Source organism: Cyanistes caeruleus, chromosome 4 (genome assembly GCF_971803275.1).
Source record: "Cyanistes caeruleus chromosome 4, bCyaCae1.hap1.1, whole genome shotgun sequence".
NCBI lineage: Eukaryota > Metazoa > Chordata > Aves > Passeriformes > Paridae > Cyanistes > Cyanistes caeruleus.
This window is the reverse complement of record NC_141704.1, coordinates 21,133,516-21,149,523: the sequence shown is the minus strand read 5'-3', so window position 1 is coordinate 21,149,523 and position 16,008 is coordinate 21,133,516. Positions and strand designations below refer to the sequence as shown.

General features: G+C 40.9%; 1 long non-coding RNA gene across 13 annotated transcripts; it reads left to right on the top strand.

Moving 5' to 3' along the window:
* Positions 1-54: 54 nt before the first annotated feature.
* LOC111922972 (uncharacterized) lies at positions 55-15,071 on the top strand. 13 transcript variants are annotated; one of them, XR_015286231.1, is made up of 4 exons: positions 676-742; positions 1,307-4,781; positions 5,141-5,256; positions 7,179-14,746. It is a non-coding gene; the product is annotated as an uncharacterized LOC111922972 (long non-coding RNA). The 13 variants fall into 13 exon arrangements; XR_015286227.1 differs by having other exon boundaries at positions 6,430-14,746; XR_015286221.1 differs by having other exon boundaries at positions 5,141-7,356; positions 7,497-14,746.
* The last annotated feature ends 937 nt before the right edge of the window (positions 15,072-16,008 follow it).

The window sequence follows — 16,008 nt, the reverse complement described above, 5'->3', positions numbered from 1 at the left end:
GTGTCGCTATCTCCGACGCTCCGAGTTAATGTAGCGAGTGCAGCGCCGGGAGAAACCCCCCCCGGCGCTCCGCCCTTTCCCGGGACCGCTGCCTCCTCGCCAGCAGCCGCACCGCTCTCGTGCTGCCCATTTGCGTCCTCTGGCCGCCGCGGGCAGGCGGTGGCTCTACGGGTCAGGAAAGGTCCCTGGAGGAAAACACCTCCCCTCGCCGGGCGGTCGCGAACGCTAACTCCTCATCTCCAGCACCTCGGAGAACACAGGTTGTTGCGCGCAGCTCAAGGTGTTGCAGAGCTTTGCAAAACTCTTGCCGGGATCGATCACTGCACCCCCAAGCACTCGCACGCGGGCAGGGGACGGCGAGCGCGGCCGGGGCAACAAAGGACGCTGCCGGCGCCGGACGGGCAAGCACCGGGACCGACCCCTCGGGGCTGCTCTCGCTTCCCGAGTCTTGCGGGCACCAGGTGAAGCGGGGCGGCAGCCACGGCCGCCCGTGCAGGCAGGGGCCGCGGTACGGTGGGCTCTGCTCCTGCTGCCGCCTCCCCGCGGCTCCGGCCCCGCTCAGCCCGGTGCGGCTCGCCGGGCTCGGACCGGCTCCGCCGCGGCTCTCGGGGCGCGCCGGAGAGGCGGGCGGGCGGGCGGCGGCCGCAGTGCGCAAGCGCCGCCCGGCGGAGCCGCGGGGCCGAGGCACCGCCCGCCGGGGCGGCCGGGGCGAGGGGCGGGTGAGGAGCCGAACCGGGCGCGGGTGAGGAGCCGAACCGAGCCGGGCCGGGCCCAGCACTGCGCTCCCCGCCAGCCCCCGAGCTCTCCTTGCAGGGCTGTGGCGCTTGCTGGCGTATCCCCGCTGCCCGCAGCCCACCGGCGCGCCCCGGTCTCAGCGTCTGGCTGCCCTGCCGGGGCCGCGGGTGCCAGCGGGAGCGAGGGAAGCCACAGGAGAGCAAAGCGCCCTGCCCTGGCCCCAGGAGTGTCGCCCCGGCGCGAACGGCGGGCGGTGGGAGCGGAGGGTGGCTGGCAGGCGGTGCGGGAAGCTGTGGGCGGCAGAGGGGCCGTGAGGGCGCCTTGTTGCGGGGGCAGAGGCCGCGGACGGGGGGAAAAGGGGAGCGTGTTCCCCTGGCAGAGCGCAAAGCGAAGCAGCAGGCTGAGCGAAGGAGGTGGTGTTCATACATCATCAGAATAGCATCAGAAGCGTCTCCACAGGTTTCTTTCCTGCTGTGGGCATTTGTGTATGTTTTTTTTTTTCTTGCATTTGTACTGTCGGATAAACTTCATAGTTCTTTCTTCTTGTTTCTCTGATTTTTATTTCGTTCAGGTGACAGCTTGCCGAATTTTGATGCAGTAAGTCTGTAAGTGCGCTTAAGGATTCTCCATCGCCCGTGCCAGTTGCCATTTTGTGGCGCTTTTGTGTAAAGTATGCCCAACTAGTTTAAAAGTTTAATGTTTTTCCCACGAAGCAGTTTGAGGTATTGTGCTATTTTTCCTTTGAAGAATGTCCGTGACAGTTACCCAGAAAACACAAACAGGATAAACAGAGAGTTCTTCCTTTCATCAAACCGTTCTCATTTAGGTGAGGTGTAACTGTGGAAACGGTAGTGTTTCTAAGCTTATGGGAGTGTGCAGTAATTTAGGCACTGCTGTGTTCCCGATCCCTAAATACAAGTCAAGCCGTTTCCTTCTTCTTCCTCAGCAATGTAAATATAATCTCATGAAAAAAAGTGACCAAGGTAATTTTAAGAATTCCTAATAAATAATAAGTCTAGTCTAATAAAGGTATTTATGAATGTTAAAAAGTAACTGGGAAGTGCTAAAATCTACCAGGAAAAGAAGAGAATGGCAAATGTATTTAACCTTTTTTCCCCTTACATTTTATTTCCATTTGTTCCTTCTGAGCTCAGCTGGTGTATAAAAGGAGTTAATGATGATAATGAGCTTACATTTACAGTGCCTCTTTCCTGAAGAGTCCCAAAGGGCATTACAAGTAGATATGATAAATTCACTGCTTGTTCTTAAAGGGTACTGGGGATTATTGCTGCTGGCTTTTATGTGAAAGAAGCAGACAGGAGCCAGCAGACATACTGCCCTTCTACATACTTCTGCAAAAATATGGATCATCAAGAAGAAGGTTAAGCAATGTTTGGTTGACATCACTGATCCTGTAACGGTGAGATAAGAACTGAGGTATGCATAGGTTTTCCAGTGTCAGCCTATCACATGCTTTGTAATGGAGAAAAAATATGTCTGAAGACAAAGAAAAGTCTTATACACTATTATCTTTTTCACATTTTTTTTGGTTCAGTATTTTGTTTGTTGCAAAGAATAGCAAGTACAGAAAATTTGGATTTTGTCAATTGTATTCAGCCAAGCTAAGAAGGTCTTTAAAACAGTTGATTTGTCATGTTTACTATTGCTGCTCTGTTAAATACTGAAAGTTAGTGTCTGAAAATTACATTTTTCAAATATCTTTGGTCCAAAATATTTATTTAAAATTTTGCTGCAGTCCATGTAATTTCTGAGGTTTTGTTTGTTTGAGTTTTTTTAGGGAAGGAGTTCATTGTGGGGTATTTTGAGGCTGATGATGCATTTGTCCCATGTTTTCAAATAATTCTGTTACTTCTTACGATATTTCTTTAGGATAAAGCTCCTACTCCATTACTTTCTGATACAGCCTACAGTTCACTCAGGCTTTCACAACTCTGCTGAAGAAGTTGTACATGTTTTGACAGTCTTTCTACGAATTCATGCATCAGCCTAGAAACAATCTTGAAAAGCACAAGCAGACTTTTATATTTATAACATGCTTAAAGAAAAAAAAAGAACCCAACCCAAAACATTTTTCTCTGTTATATGGGGGAACTGAAATTCATAGATGTTTTTGCAGCCAAAATCTATAAAAGGAACACCAATAAGCATGTTCCTACATGAAAAAAAAAAAAATAAAAATTGAAAGGTTTCCAAATACATTTATTCTGTTCTGTTGGTGTTCTACGATATTTCATCTATGATAAAAAAATCAATAGGCTTTCAATGCCTGCACTGCTGGATTTTCTGACATCTCCAGTATTCATTACCTGAATAAGTAATACTGAACATGTTATTCTGTTTCAGTGAGAAGGGATTATTGCTGTTCTTTTTGCCTCTCCTCAGGGTTCGTAGAAACACAGAATGGTTTGTGTGGGAAGGGGCCTTCAAGATCATCTGGTTCCAGCCCTCCTGCCGTGTACCTTCCATAGACCAGGATGCTCAGAGCCCCATGCAACCTGGCCTTGAACACTTCCAGGGACAGGGCATCCACAACTTCTCTGGGGAACTTGTTCCTCACCACCCTCTCAGTAAAGAATTTCTTCCTGAGATCAAATCTAAAACTACTCTTTTTGAAGCCATTCTCCCTTTTCTATCACTGCATGCCCTTGTGAAATGTCTCTCTCCAGCTCTCTTTAGGTACTGCAAGGCTGCTTTAAGGTCTACCCAGAGCCTTTTCTTCTCCAGCCTGTCTTGGTAGGAGAGGGCCTGCAGCTCTCTAATTATCTTTGTGGCCCACTTCTGGACTAGTCCTAACAGGCCAATATTCTTGTTATGTTGGTGTCCCCAGAGCTGAACACAGCACTCCAGGTAGGGCCTCACCAGGGCAGAGCAGAGGGGCAGAATCCACTCCCTCAAGCTGCTGGCCACACTTTGGGTGCAGCCCAGAATACTGTTAGCAGTGCTCAGCAGTTCATCACTGAAGAAGAAAGAGTGTATTTCCCTAAACAACTTCTGTCTTTTTGGTTTTGAACTACAGTGTGCTTAGCGACTTTACACTCATTTCTTCTTTCTCCATTAGGCAGATTTAATAGGACAACTTTTTTGTTTTTGAAAGAGGTAGATTTGTTTATGCTGTCTTTTTACACCTCACTAGATTTTGTTATGTATTCTGTTATAGTAATCTGAATTTGAAGAGAACATGATTACTGTAATCTGGTATCATTGGGCTTTTTATTTCAGACAGATAAACATAGTTTAATCAACCAGAGGAATTTTTTTTGTTGAATTCAGTTTCCTATGTGGTTGGGCCAGGCTCCATAACAATAAACAAATGCTGAAAAATTTGCAATTGAAATTTAAAATAATTTTAAATTTAATGATAATATTGTAAGTTTCTTTTAATTAGTATTTTGTGCATTTATTGACATCTAGTAGGAAACCTGCTAGCTCCTGAGTATAGATTGCTCTTTCTGTCTAGTTTCACATTTTAAATGATAATGCTTTTCCCTTTAACCTTTTCAACTTGCAGAAGTTTGAATTCTGTTTTAAAGAATATATGTCAGTGCTCATGTCACACAGTCCAAATGGATTTGCTTGATAAGTTATCCTTGATTTAAAAGAGAAGTTTCAGCAACTCTTCAATTACAATTAGTAATAAAAAAGCAAGTATATATGTTACATGGAAAACTGTGACGTGGTTGATACTCGCATTGCTGCTTTTCTGTCCTTTTTTTATCCAAAAAGCCGAGTGATGTATTGACTGCCAACAGTGATCATGGGATTGAGAAGTCATTAATTTTTCATGGTGAATGACTTGAAGAATAAGTTATATTTATATGATGTAGAACTGTGGGAAAGTAACTATTATCTATCCTTGTTAGAACATAGTTTAAGAAATGAGGGTGAAGCCAATGTGTGATGTGCATCCACAAAAATTCAACAATTCATTCTATTTCAGTCTCTTCTGTTAGCATCATATTCTTCTGATCATCTTCACAAGTTTCTGTACAGAAAGTGCTCAGACAGTAAAGATCTCAATACTAAAGGTGAGATGCAAAGACTTCTTTTTTTCTTCTTTGCCTGGCAATGAAATTTAGATCAGTGAAAAAAATAATGAAACCTTTCTTTCTTAAAAGCTTATCTGCGTTTTTCACTCTGTAATTGGTAAGAAATGTCAAAAGGCAACAAGAGTCATATAGACACAGTTTAAACCTTTACAGACTTTGAAAGTGTTGGGTCATGTTCAGCCTGAGAGATTTTTCTTTAAGCATCCACTGTGGTGAAATTCTTTTGATCATTGTGTTTCAGAGAATTCTTAGATATTTGTTAATTTGATTGTTTGCCTGGAGTTTTGTTTAATTTTACTAGCTGCTTTATACAAAATATTTTTTTCTGTATTTACTAGAGTTTGACTGTTTCAACCAATTTGGAGCCATAAACCCTAAAAAGCACAAACTGGTGTTCAAAGTTTCAAGTCAGACTGCCACTGTGATAAAGATACTCAGCACAACCACTGCTCCTGTGAGTCACTGCTTACCCTAGTTTGTTATTTAATGCAAACCCGAAGTTACAGGGAAATTAAGATCTGAACTGTGGTAACTTCTCAGTTATGCTCTATGAACTGTGGAAGATCTTTGAGGCCATAATAAAGGTTTCACGGCTGTTGTGGAGAAACTGATGGAAGAATGGGAGCTCCACCATTTCTAGTTGCAGCCATTGTGACAAATTCCAAAGATTTTCAAAAGGTTTTGGCAGCACTGCTGTCCTTGGGATGGCCAAGATTGCCCAGCACAGCAGCACCTCCTCTCATCCAGCCTGCAGTCCAGCCAAGAGTGGGTGATCACATGTGTCTCAGAGTGGCAGAGGTAGTTGAGTGGCATCTCAGTAGCTAGTTTTAAGCAGCCTTGTGCAGCTGTAAAGAGAAATTTAAAAAATAAGAGGAAGGGGAGCTGAGAAAGACTCTGAAAGACAAAGAGGGAGAGAAGTCAAGAAGGCTAGCAGATAAAAAAAAAGTCATGAGTAAGGAAGAAGGTATTCTCTTGAGAGAATGTGAGGAAAAGAAGAACAACTTACAGAATAGAATGGAAAAGGGAGAGACTGTAGTATAGGTGCTGCTTCGTCCCTTGGAATCATGGAGCAGACATCTTTAGATTATTTGTCCATAGTCCCTGTTATTATCTCCTGGTATTATGGTCCCTGTGTCTCCCTTACATGTGCATTTCAAGATTTTTCTGTACTTTGATATGATAAAATGTATTTAATAGTTAACAAAACCTTACATTTTTTTGTCAGGCAGGTGATTTTTCTCCTGTGCCACATTAAACTACTAAATATGTGGTTTGGACATGCATTAACTTGTGAGTCCAATGAAGTGCACTCCAAACAGACATTTGTATCATAAATAGCATATATTAATTACCCCTTCATTGCTAGGCTAAGTCTAGGCCATTGCTTTGAGTGTAGAAGATGCTTGTTTTTTTTCTGCTGTGGGCTTTCCCTTCTTCAATGCAGTAGCTTGGTACTTTACTTTTCTTTTTCTTTTTTTAATTTAGACTTTAGGTTTTTATTTCCTGCCATTTTCACATTACTCTCAGTTGTTTGTTTCATCTGTCAAGGTAACTCACATATTGTTTACCTTTTCTTTGAGCTCATTAATGAAGTTATTAAAATAAGAAACCACTTCATACCTTGCAGGAGACCCACTGCCTACTTGCCCACAACTTAGTGCAATCTGCTGCCATTTCTCATCAGCCAGTGTTTGTGATCCTTCAGCCTGTTTTCAATTTACATGACAGTGCTTACGTCCAAAGCAATTTGGATTCATTTTGGGAGATTTAGTAAGACACTGTATTGAATCCTTTATTAAAATCATGCTGTGTATCTCTCATCCAGGATTTTTGCAGTTCTATCAAAAAAGCAATCACGTTTCCTTGGCACAACGTGTTCCTTATGAACCCATGCTGCTTATTGCTCATTGTACCATTATCCTTTGAATGTTTAGAAGAGTATTTTGGAGTCATGAGTTTTGTTTCTTTTTTCTGTTTATTTTCTTTTTCCCCTCAGCAAATGTTCTTTTCTTTCTCATTACAGAATATGATTGAAATTAAACTCCTTGTTTAATAAAGCACACTTCTTCCCTTTATTGATGTTTGAGGCTATATTTCCTATTCCATATGACTTTTCACAGATAGTTTTTGAGGGCTTACTCTTTTCATTGTGCACTCAGGAATGCATTTAACATGGGCTAATTGACTGGATACAACTGATTTTCTTACTTTTGTGCTATCCATAGCAATTTTTTTCTTGTCCTGATTTTGGCTAGGATAGAGTTAATTTTCTTTCTAGAAGCTGGTGTGGTGCTGTGTTTTGGATTTAGTAGAAGAACGTTGTTTTAACACTTTGATGTTTTAATTGTTGCATATTACTGCTTACCCTGAGTCAAGGACCTTTCAGTTGGCTCCTGCTCTGGTGTTGAGGAGCTGCACAGGAAGCTGGGAGGGAGCATGGCCAGGACAGGTGACCTGAACATGTTTGGTACCATAGAACATCACCCCTGTGTAGAAACTGGGAGAAGTTTCCTGGGAGCTGCTTGAGGATGGTCTGGGCATTCGTCAGTGGATGGTGAGCAGTTGTCTTGTGTATCACTTGTTTCTCTTGGGTTTTATTCCTCTCTTGGTTTTATATCATTATTATTACTTATGTAACTATTATCATATTTTACTTTATTTTAATTAGTAAAATGCTCTTGTCTCAACCCCTAGGCTGCACCTTTTTGTGATCCACTTTCCCATCCCACCAGGGAAGGAGGCTTGGGAGAGAGTGAGGAGCTGTGTTGCCAACTGTGACTAAACCATGAAACTTGTTTTCAGTCAAACCTGCTTTCAATGAGAACAAATAAGAAATACATGTGGGAAACGTGAGTTTTGCCTACCTCTCTCCCACCAAAGTAGCCCTACATTTGAACCATGTTTGCATAAATTTTATATATTTTAACAATCCCCTTTGGTATCATTAACTTGTTCTTGGCTTTATCCTGAGAGCCATTGAACACTTTGACAGAGGTCTATTGTAACTGTAAGAATATATTTCCTTTTCATTGCCCAAGTCATCCTGCAGGAATTTGGAGATTCCCCAGTTTTGGGAATATTCATATATTCAAGTTAAGCACAAGATTATATGTTTTTCTGTTGCTCATACAACAGCTCTTCTACAGTTCATCTTTTTCCTGAAGAGTAGGCCACTGTATGTATTGTCTGCATAAGTAATCACAGCACCCTAGGGAGAAGAGTTATTTAAAACTATGATAAATGTCATACACGTTCTCCCTTTCATGACTTATTTGTTCGCTATTAAGGTCAGATCCAAGTTGTAGACAATTAATTTTTATCACACTCTTATTTGTCAAATGTCGTATTTTGGCTTAGGGTTCTCTTCTCTGTTTTGATTTGCTTTGGGGTTTTTTTCCTATTTTTTTTTCTTTTTCCTCTCTCCCCCTTCTGTATTCCATGATGAATTGATAGCTTCTGAAGGATGACAGGGAATAAGAAGATCAGCTAACTGCATCTCAGCAGCTGGTGGGTTACTTTTTGTGCATTTTTGTTATGACCTTGTGAGAAACATTTCTGCAACTTCTTGTAGATATACTGTATTAAAGAAAAAAAATCTATATTTGTTTCAAAGGCTGAAATCCTTGCCTTCTATAGCATTGTTCCAATTTGCCAGCATCTGTTAATGAGGACATAGTATAAAGTCACTGGTAATGTCAGCAGGTCATTAAGGAGAAGAAGCAGTCAGGGATGCCAGCTCTTCTGTCACTGGTCTTTTGAATCACAGATGTCCAGGACCACAGAAGGCATCTGAGGGTGTTGGTAAAAGCTGCCTGTGGTGATGTTAAATTAGGCTGTGCTTTTTCTACAGAAATAGCATCAGCACTTCTCTTTGTATAGGTGTAAACCTCAGTTTACTGCATGCATTAGTATATTCTTCTCTTAAAAACATCAGTGAATACCCTAATTTAAGAAATGACCTTTGGTACCAGAATGTGTCTGTCAAGTAAAATATCATTAGAAGGCACTTGTTATTTGTGCTCAGTAATAAATTCTGGGATACTTTTTACAAGACTGAAAATATCTTGACACTGAGAGCATGGTCATTTCCCGTAGCAGAAATGTCTTCACTTCAGTGGTAAGTAAATTACTTGTACAGTGTGACACATTTTTGGCTGTGGCTGTTCTTTGCTCACCAGGCCAGCAAAGATACAGAGAGTTAAAGTAAATTTCCTTTTAGCTACTTTGACTCTAAAGCTTCTAAAAATGCTTTGAGGTTCAGGGATGCTCACAGAAATAGTGCCCTGGACTGTCATCTGCAGCCCTCTTTCCTCCTGAGAGGTGTCACAGAGCCATGCTAGATGATGTTTGGCAATCAGCAACTTTCTTAAATCAGGGAAAACTCACTTGCCTTGTTTTAGCTGCTTTTTAATATATGTAGTTCATAGCACAAGGAGACCAGAGAAAAAAGGTCAAGGATCCAGTCTGATCACTGTAAAGAGCTTTAGAAATATGTTATTGACCTCCCAAAGAACTTAATTCCGTGGAAGCCTGAACAGTAGAGAAAGCCATATGTTTTCTGGAAGAAAAATATATTACTGGCTGGAAGAGGTTATTGCAATTGTTTTAAAAAATAGTAATTCAAATTTCCAAATTAAATAATCTTGAATACCCTTTCAAATGACTGTGGTTTGAAAGAAAGCTAATGGCAATCATTTTTCTCTCTACCTTTCATTCCAGAATGAAAGTTAAGGGTTATTAAAGTCTAATTGTGAAATGAATATTATCTCTTGATAATGCCTTTTTTTTTCCCCTTAGCATCCACTGTAAAACTGTATTTCATCTGGGTGCTGGCAAAATGTTAGCTTCCTGTAGAGTGAAACACATGCATTTCATGTGGCACACATGTATCATATATGAGCCTGGCTGAATTGTGTGTTGCTGTGAGCTAAGGTTTCTGCCACATCCCCTATAAAGGTAAGGAGCAGCAGCAGTGATTTATGTGAAGAATTTTCAAAACATGTTTAGTTAATATTTTAAATAGGAAAGGGCTGAGCTATTATGTTTGTAAAGATCCTTCTGTTTTCAGGCTGAGCCTGTCTGAAAAGCACTCATCATTCAGCTCGAGTCACTCACTGGAACATTGCTTAAAATGAAGGGCTGCTCTTTCTAACCTCTTGCAAGGAAGGCTTTAGCCAGAGCCAGAAAACAGAGCACAGCCCAAGCTGCCAGCTTGTTAGCGTGAGATTCCCGCCTCCATAGAAGTCTTTGGATTAATGACTTCAGACAGACAGATGTGAGACTCAGAGGCCATGTGTGGGGGAAGGGGTTTCTTGTCAGAAGGCCCTGGAGTGTTCTTGGTGATGAGAGTAGCTTTATTCCCTGAAAAATACAGGGAGTTGACTGAGCAACTCTGAAGGAAGGCTGGAAAAATTGAAGGAAAAAATATATAAATATTGCAGGTATCTTTGTGCTGGAAAGTAATGCACAGCAGCTGCTCTGAGTCCATCCAAGTAAACACCCTCCTTTTTCTGTGTTCAGTGTAGAAATCTTAAGCTGAGTTCTCCACATCTGAATACAGTAATGTTACCAGTGCGTCGTTGCTGATGGAAGTGATCCGAGTTTCCCATGAGCCATCATTGCAGGAAAAACAGATTTCTGTGGGGTAGAAGATTTTATAAGCACCAAATCTGTCATAGCAAATCCATCAAGGTTATCCCCTGCACACTAGGTTTCCTGCTATGCTATCAAAAATAAATTAAATCAAATGAAATCTAAACATCTTCATCAAGCCCTTATATTATTAATGAGGAAATACCCTATGGGGCACAAGTTACAGTATGCACATTGTGCAATAAAATATTTGCATGTTCTGTGACATCTGTAGAGTACAAGAGTCTGTAGTCTTGAATGGTATTTGGAATGCAATTGTGCACACAGAAGAGGCAAATAGAAAATTTACACATATTTTTAATAATAAAATGTATTTATTTATATTAATTTATAATTATAAAATCATTATGGAAATACAAAAATGCAAAACACTGATATCCTGAAATGCTTTCTTTACATATTGTGTATTCCAATTTAATATTAATTACATTTTTATAACCTGTATGTTGTAACTACACATATGCACATGCACTGTTTCACACAAACACATGCTCTGTCATACACTTATTAAAGTATATGTCACACTTTCTATTTTGTGTTGTATGTTAATGTTAAAACCAAGAAAGTAGAGGCATATTTTCAGTCTAAATTCATAACACTGGGAATGGGTAATGGGAACAGATGTGATGTAGAAGGAATTTTATTCTGGAGGGCTGTCATAACAGAATTAAGCTATCCAGCTGACTTCATTTCAGTGGTAGAAACTTTCAGCAGTGGGTGGTGTATGAGCACAGAGTCACACCACTTTAGAGCTCAGTGAATATCTCTTAAATATAGCTGAGGCGTAGCCTGATGAAAGATTTAGGAATAATAAGCAGCAGCTGATGAAAAAAAAAAATAAAAAAAAGTTGCTGGTGGGCCTAATGTGTCACAATAGCCCATCACACTGAGATAATGTACAGCTGCAATGATGTCAGCTGCCCTGTTGAGAGCCCTATGATGGGGTCTTGGAATGATGTAACTGAATAAAATAATAAAAAAGGCTCTGTCAGTGTGTGCAGTGTGGCAATAGGCTGGAGACTCCTGAGTACCCTCTTGAGGCATCTGAGCTCCACAGATTATCAGAGCAAGTAGAACACAGGGCACTAATAACTTCTGATGCGTTCAGTTACCTGTCTTTCAAAATTTCCCATGGATCAGGCCCTGCAGCTACAAAGCCAGGAAAAGATCTTGCATCATCAGCATGATTGGTAATACTCTGTCCTGTGTTCAGTAATGATCTCACCTAGAGATTTGGTATTTACAGTATGGGAAAGGGAAAGAGCCTTGAAGGGTGTCACATATCAGATTCCTTTATTCTGACACATAATTACCCAGCAGAGCCAGTTACCTCCTATTTTTCAGACAGCTGGAAGAGGAAGGATGCTCTTACATGTAAGATTTTGGGAAATACAAGCTCAGTAGCTGTCTCTGAGAGAGCTTGTTTAATAAGTTCTTCAACTGGCCACTGTTTTCTCCTTATTTACAAGAGAATGACTATTTCTGGTCTTCTAATTTTCTTGATACTTCTAGGCCCGTGGGTTGACACAAAACACCTACAAAGAATCAGGCGCACAATGTTCTGATGCTGTTTGGACCTGCATGCGCTTCCAAGCACATGGTTCTTGCATGCAGTTCCTTTAAATGAGCAGTGAGCAAGACTTCTGGAGAACTGCTTTAGAAACACCAGCCATTTCCTCTGTCTGCTAAAAGGAAATATTATGGATTAGATATATTATTTATTTAAGAATCCTGGGGAAAACTAAACAATACTGAACTTCTTGAGGAACTGTCCAGGTAGTGACGATTGTAATTGATGATTCCCTCAAATTTAATTCTAGAGTTTTTCTATTTTCTAGAAACTGGTGAAATAGAATAGGGTTATTTGCTGATTTTTTATATCATTTTCTTGAAAAGTTCCTAGGTAGAGAATTAAGGAAATTATCTATTGTTTTGATCACTATGAAATGCTGATACCTGTTTCCCTTGGAAGCTCTCAAGCAGAAACGAAATGTATTGCAACAGGGCAAAGAAAGAGGAGGTTCCCTTTTATTGTTTCCGTGAAATCTTACTCTGCTGGGGCTGTTTTTTATCTCTGCAAGTGACAGAAGTGTTTTTTCTCTCCGTGTGTCTGCTGGTAAGGATGATAGCAATTGTTAGTCACCAGGGACAGGGGAGGAAGGAATGCAGGGGAAATCAGAGGAGGTGATGCTGGTGAGCACTGCAGCACAGGTGTAAAAGGCTGTTCCGTGTGCCCTGCTGGAACTGCAAAGGCTCCAATAGCAGCAACTCCTTCACCCTGTACCTGCTTCTTACAGTGAAAACACACTGAAATGGCTTGTGAGACGTCAGATATAAGGTCTAGCCCCTTCTGAGCAAAATGCCTCTTGATCTCAGCCATATATGCTGCTAAAGATCTTTTTCTTGCATCTAAATGATTGGTATTCACAAAGTGAAGGAGAAGGGAGGGGCCATGGCTGTCAGCACGAAGGAGAAGCAGCAGAACCTTGCCTGCAGCGAGAAGTGTTTAAAAGTCTGAATGCTAACATCTCCTACAGCACTTCCTTGAAACAGCATCATGGATAAAATAAGGGAAGCCTTGCTAGTATTTTATGGACCAGCATGTTAAATAAGTGACTACGTTTTCAATCTAACACATTGTTGTTTCTGATTACCACTTTTTGATGTATTTCTGTCCACTTGTTCTGGAATGCCTAGCATATCAGACTGACATGGACTAATAGCTTGGTAGATTATCAGAGCAAGTAGACAACAATTGAGAAAATTATCTATGCCTATTAATATAAGAATTCTATTATGTTAATTGTGTATTCACAGAATAGCCACAGGGTAAATATATTGTACCTTCATGTAACAAAGTGTTCCAGCTGAAAGTTTTACTGAGTATATTTGAATTCATATTTTTCTATATTTGAATTCATATTTTTCAGAACACTAGTGCTTTTTTACTTATGTGCTTCACAGCAAATTTCTAAAATTATATTTGGTGATAAATTTTGGTACCAACTGTGCACTGTCTACAGTAATTTGTTACTATAGAGAGTCACTGTCAAGTCAGACAACCCAGCTCAGAGAGGCAAGACTTTTAGGAATGGTAATGTCATTTCATTAGCATGTTCCTCAGTGCTTTCTTTTCTAAGGAAGCTGCTTACCCCACACAAACACACACAAAATTATGAATGCTGCATTGCCTTTTCAGAAATATGTCTATCATATTTCTGCTGTGACATGTTGTGTCACTCATGGGTGGTTCTGTATAACTGAGACACCCAAATTCCTAGTTTTTCTTGCTGATTTCCCCTGCCACATATAATCATAACAAGTGAAGAAGCAGCTCTTTTTTTGTCTCCTGTTACCAGAATATTTCTGTATCTGACATCTCAATATCTAGACAGTGTAAGGGAAGACTAGACACAGCACTCTTGTCTTAAACTGCTATGATGGAATATCACTGTAGTATCCTCTTCTCTAGATCTGGGGTCTGAAGAAAGATCTTCAAACAGACCTCATTCTCCAGCAATTTTCTGGGTTAAGTAACAACTGTCTCCAGCAGATACTTGTGAGGCATGTTTATAAAATTCTCCAACAAAGACCTCCCAGCCTCTATGGGAGCAGCCTCAGAAAACAGGATTTGCTTTAGATTGAGATGTTAAGGGAGCCTGTTCTAGTTTGCTTAAAGGTAATGTTCAAGCCAGGAGAGTGCAAGCACTTAAGGACCACAGTTACCTGTCTCAAACACGGTTTAGGATGCAGAAGGACTTTGCCATGGGATAAGCACAGAATGGAGTGGCAGGATGGTGCTGGCTCTGGTGATGAGGTCTGCCTAGCATCTCCTGGTAACACATCCAGACAAAAATTCCCACTGTGGCAAACCGTGTAAAGAAGCAACTGTTGGTACACATATCAGTGTCCCAATTTATGGGAGAGATGGTGCCTGTGAATACCAAAGACCACTGAAGCCCCCATGAGTACCCTCCATGCATACCTGAAACATGGACTGTAAGTTAAGCACCATGACAGGAGCTTGAGAGAAGGTAAAGGTGGCACTGTTTTCCAGGTGTTATCTCAGACCAAGGGGGAGGTTAACAAAGCTGAGGGAGAGGAATGTATCACTGATAATGGCAGAATTTATGGAACACAAGGAAACCCAACTCAGCAACTGTGCTGAAATTTTGAAATTAGCCCAGATTGAGTGAAAGGTAATTCTGGTGGGGGGGAGACTGTGACCACCAACTCACAACCCACCAACTCCAGAAACCCACTGACTCACAACCCACCAACTCAAAAGAAAAGATACACTGAACATGGGACTGTTTAGCATTAGAAGAGAGGGAAAAAATTAGCCAATATATTAAGAGAACTGTGTAACCAATGAGCACTAATTCCTTTGTTTGCTACAAATCTATAAATAGCAGAAAGTGTTAAATGTCCTCAGGATCCCCACCACAAAGAAGCCGAGGATGAAGAAGGACCAATGAGACACTGCTGGATCCACAGGTTCTGACTATGTTTTGCTTGATGCCTCTCTTTCCCCACCCCACCCCCACCCCTTTCTATTTCTCTTTCTCTCTCCCCATCACATTTTATTGTTAAATAAATTCCATATGATTGACTTCACCATATGGTCTCCTTTGCAGCTTAATTTGGGTAGAGGCATTTCTTACTAGTCAGATCATAACGGAGAACAATTGTGAGAGAACAGAATACACCTGCAGTAAAGTCTTTTTTTTTTCATTCTACATGTGGTTTTTGTTCTCTTTTTCCTGAGGCTACAAAAAGTTGAAAATAGAGAACCTCTCAACAAGTAATCAAGGATCTTTGAGGGCTACTGGGAGATGCTCCTACTTGCAGTGATTATGCTGTTGATTTTTTGTGCCTAAGATGTTTTGTCATCATTGAAAAAAGAATTAAGGAAAAGAAGTCTGACATAAAAATAGTAGTAAAATGTGAAGGGAGGAGTAACATGTTCTTCTCTTTCCCTAGGATCAGACCACATTAATGCACAAGGGCTTTTTGAATACCACAGCACCTTAGTCAGAATTAGAGTGAGAGGTTTTAACCACGTCTGCTGACATGTGCTTTAATAAGAGAAAGTTTCATGTGCTTTGTCAATTCAAAAGAAATATACTCACTTCATTGCAAAACTGATGAAGTTTGAGTACCATTAGCAGTAACCATCTCTGAAAATCTTCTAAGGATGCTACTGTTACTGCCATTGAAAACTCAGCAGTCCTGCTGTAGCAGCATAAAAATTAAACTGATGAGCTGCAACTCAAGTGTTTAACAATGAGATATCAAGTGAACTATTCAAATTTGCTGCAGTATAGAAATTCATAGCTGTAACTAACAGAAGGCAACAACAGGTATTTGAGAGATGAGTGAGAAGCATGCAGTGTGAATGTTGAGGCAGCTTTAATGGATGGCTGAAGAAATGAAGCAGCAAAGAGAATTAATTATTGAAGGGACAAGAGATTTAAGTTGCTCTGAAGCTGACAGGTAGCAGTGCATTAAATGACTCATCTAAACCAATGGAAGTTGATGATACTGTGGTAGT